Source organism: Pinus tabuliformis, chromosome 4_2 (genome assembly GCF_031772625.1).
Source record: "Pinus tabuliformis cultivar Carrire ecotype Pingquan chromosome 4_2, CPIR1, whole genome shotgun sequence".
NCBI classification, from domain to species: Eukaryota; Viridiplantae; Streptophyta; class Pinopsida; order Pinales; family Pinaceae; genus Pinus; species Pinus tabuliformis.
The window spans coordinates 828,946,539-828,951,113 of NC_142304.1; the positions used below are offsets into that span (position 1 = coordinate 828,946,539).

General features: G+C 36.5%; 1 pseudogene; it reads left to right on the forward strand.

Annotated features, from left to right (window-relative positions):
* The first annotated feature begins 334 nt into the window (after window positions 1–334).
* On the forward strand, window positions 335–3,941 carry LOC149172229 (putative phosphoinositide phosphatase SAC9; annotated as a pseudogene).
* The last annotated feature ends 634 nt before the right edge of the window (window positions 3,942–4,575 follow it).

The window sequence follows — 4,575 nt, forward strand, 5'->3', positions numbered from 1 at the left end:
GTATTTATATGTAACATTATTTGATTAATTCAAGTAGTGATCAATTTTTCAAATTAGTATTAGAGCTTATATGGGCCTGGGCCTTGGCCCTTCTGGGGCAAGGGAGTTGGAGAGTGAATAAATTCTTTGTAAGCATCGTGTTGTCTGTCCATCATGTTGTTTGTCGAATTTTGGGTGCACTTCACAGATGGTGGAAGTTTTGCATGCCTTGATGAGCCATTTGCACATTCTGTGTGATGCATAATCATCGCACAAGAGGATACAACAGCTCTACGAGCAGATCTTGCCGCCTCTGATGCCCTCATCTGATCATATGCTTTTCTTGCACGGACCTATGGACAATGGCATTGAGGTTTCCAACCTCGGGCACTATGTGTATATGCTGAATGAGGTTATGGAGCACCAGAGTCAACGGTTTCCTGATGGTGGCAAGTGTGGGCCTCCGCCTGCCTCTAGGAGCGTCATTGATGTGGTGCCGATGACGAATAATCTGGTGGTGATTTATATGCTAGACTAGAGGTTAAGCAACGAACCGATTGAATAAGGTTGCAACGAGGAAGAGAGGGATCAAGCTTTCAGAAAAAGTGTAAAGTGAAAAATATTCATGGTTTCACTTCGAACCTCATATCTTCCAGTCTGTGAGAACACTATTCGGTTCTTGCCAAAGCATTATGGTTGATGTGTTAGTCACCACAACAGGAGGGTTTGAAGAAGACATGATTAAATGTCTAGCACCGACCTATACTCGTGATTTTTTCATTACTCGGAGCTTAGTTACGTTCAAATGGATGGCATACACTGGTGTGGTGAGTTGATCCCTGTGTGTGGCGACCGTGTGTTGGTTGTCATGAAGTGTTGAGACCACTGGCGCTACATTTTCAAAGCTCTGTATCTGGTTGAGTAGACAAAGTGTGGGCAACATCTTTGTGTGAGCGTTGCATCACCATTTCCAATTATTTATGTGGCACAACTATGAAGAACTAAACAAAATCTTGCATTGTCAAGCCAGATTGCATATGAGGACAAGAAATTATCAGTTATTAGCCTGGAGGATGAGGGTGATGATGGTATTGACTTTTGGAATGTAGATGGCTTCAGTGATAATTGTGTTGATCCTAAGTGTGAAGTTCTTGTTCAGACATAATTGATTTTATGAGTACTCCTGAAAGGTTGGATGAACTTCTAGTTTGTTCTAAATGTAGTAGAAGGATCTCTAGATTGTGTAGAGAAGGAAAGGGTAGTGTTTTACTACATGATGTAGTGAATCCTGGTGTAGGTCAGTGTGGATCTAGTCATGGAGGTTCTTCTTACCGTTTTTTAACTGCAGATAAAGTCCTTTGCAAAAGATGTTGTCCAGAAAAATGTTCTTAAGGCTCTTCTTCAATACCGTGTCAAAGTTCTCAGTTCTTTGCGTCAAATATCTGGTTTGAAGTATGAAGCTTTAAAATATTTCCAACATTTGGTAGGATGTAGCTCTAAAGATTCTGGTACGAACCTTGGTAAAAAGGATGGGAGCCTAGAAGATCTCAAAGTGGATTAAAGACTTTGTTTCAAGGAGAGTTTTTCACTTGTAGAATTTCCATATGGAGGTTTACTATTTCTGGTTGAGATAACAAAAGGATCATAATCAACACTTTTCTTGCTTGCTCCTATTGGTATTAGTTCAACCATGTTATATTGGAGGGCACCACCAAGGGATACCAATGTGAAGTTTTCTATTGTTCTTGTGACTACATCTGTTGTATCTGGCATTGATTTACTTGTTAGCCCATGTGACCATACAACATTAGACCCTCCTATTGTTCAACTGTGGTGCAGTGATCTGATCCTGGTCATGGAAGAAGAACACACTCTTATAGGAAAATGGGATGTTCACTCAACACTTGCATCCTCTTCACATTTGTATTGAGCAAAGAATATAAACCAAAAAGGTAGTGCTCCTCGACATGATGTCCTGTAAAATAGAATTATGTCATTGTTCAAATTTTTAAAAAAGTGTTATGTCATTGATGTAATTTTGGTTGAAAGAATACATTGACATTTAGTTTGGCCAACTATTGTCACACATTTGTGTCTTCGTTGGAACTGGCCATTTCGACAATAGACAAATTTATTTGTAGAAATGATTGACTACTAGATGTGATGAAGACATGACAGTGAGGATGGCATCAAAGGATAGTGGTTGGAGTTACATCAGAGATTAAAGGATGATGGACAACTAAGTTAAAGTTTTTGTGAGTTTGTGGAATGGACTCATGATGATGGTGTATTATGTGTCACATACCTTTATTAGTAAGCAAGTATATGGTGTTTTATAGTGGTCTTTGTAAAGTATGTACCTGGTAACTCTAAGAGTTGGAGTGTGTAATGTAAGCCTGATGGGGCTTTTGCACCCCCATAAAGTTCGTGGTGATCTTAAAACCACTTTGCAGTGTAGGTTTGTGGTAAGACAGAAACCACATGTGAGAGTGAAGTGGACAAGGATTCCTGTAGGCATGGTTTAGGGTCAGCTGACAAAACCCTGGGCATGGTTTAGGCTAAGCCGATAAAACGCAGAGCATGGTTATGGGTAATCCGAGAAAACCCATGATAATAATGATGGAGGGGGATTTATAGGTACAGGTACAAGTATGCACATAATGGTTGATTGAACCATGTACACGAAGGACTTCCTAGTAGACTGGCAGTTATAATACAATACCAATACCTCTAGCTAATCCAAGTTATCTTTCAGCTGTGAAACAATCCAGTCTGAATTGCAGCTCTAATATTTCAAATGTGAGGATATGAAGACAGAGTTGAAAAAACTAGGAATAGAAGTTAAATGGGACAGTTCAAAGAGAAGTAGGGCTTTAACTGGAAATATGAGTAAAGCATGCAAAGGTTACATTAACCATCCAATTTAACCATGCTTGTTAGCAACCTGCAACATAGCCCAAAACCGACTTTTTCCAGACATAATCAACAAAAAATTACAAAGCACAATCTGACCCATTGTAAAGCCATTACTCTGAATGACTAATTTTTCCATAAGGAAAAAACAACAAACTTTTATTTTGACAAATGTTGTTACATATTTCAACAACCAAACAGTGCCAATAGAAATGCCAACAAGGAGGTCAACAAGATAGTCCCATCAGATAGTACATTATTTTACTCCCTACGAGCATGGGACCGAAGACAAAAAAACCCCTGCTCCATACAGAATGAAGGGCAATAAAGACTCCCCTGTATGAGCCCTCGCTCAATCAACATATAAAACAAAGCATGCAGAAAGTAGAAAACAAAATCCTGCATCACTACCAACAACCCTAAAAGCACAAGACGCCCTCAGACAAAAATGAGAGAACCTAATACGATGATGGGGCATTGATCCCTGCATTCATAGTGAAATCGTCCGGGCAGAGCAGATAACCCACACTCGGAGAGTTGATCTGCAATAGTGTTCTGCTGTCTAAAAATATGGCAGAATCAGATACAGAGAAATCGTGCCTTCATTGCAGAGATTTGCTCCAACCAGTGTCACAGTGACGAAACAGATAGAGAGGGTTGCCAGAGCCCAGAACCCAGTCGAATGTCACTTTCAAGTCTGTGCTCAATTCGTCATACTAATAGAAGTGATAATGCCAAGAACCAGAAAGAGATATGATTGCTCCACATCCGCACACTCCACCAGCAGAGGCACCATTAAAATATCCAATAAAATAGATATGGTCTAGCGCTTTGAAAGACCAGCAACACCTGGAGCATTGAGATTTAAGTTGCCCTATCTCTAAAAAGTATCGAACAACTCTCAGAAAAGTAACTTTCAGATCTGGAACAACATTCTAGAATATGTAGGCGTTCCGACAGCGCCAAAGCCCCCTGATGATGCAGGCCAGGAACCCGTCACCTGTGAGATTATAGATAACCTTGCACCGTCTTCCAAATGCATCAACTAAAAACATGAAAATAAAAAATAATTTTATTATTTTTAAAGATATTATATCTAAATAATAATTAAAATATTATTTAATTATGTTTATAACTTATCAAATTAGTATGTTGTTTTGAGAAACTGTAATTTTAAAGCAGGTAAGGCCAGCTTCTGGCACTCGATCTTAGCCGTAATATCTTTAAAGATATTAAATTTTCAATATCGAATAAATTATTTTATAAAACAATATTTTTCAAAACTAATTATATCAAACCAATTTAATTTTAAAAAATTAATTAATTTATCTTATCTGCAATTTCAAATTTCAATTACAAAAATATAAAATAAATAATAACACATTTTATTCCAATTAAAAAAATCCATTTTAATATGATAATAAGTATTCATAAAATTCTTTTTAAAAAAATATTATCATTTATTTTATGAAATTTATATATTGTTAAAATCTATATACATATATGATAAATTTATATATTATTAAAATTTATATACATATATGATAAATGTATTGGAAAGTAACACCATTTTTATTTTATTTTATATTTTATTATATGTTAATTTTAAAAAATATATATTATAAAATCAAATCATTTAATAATATATTATAGAATTTATTATTTATTTTACTCATACTTATC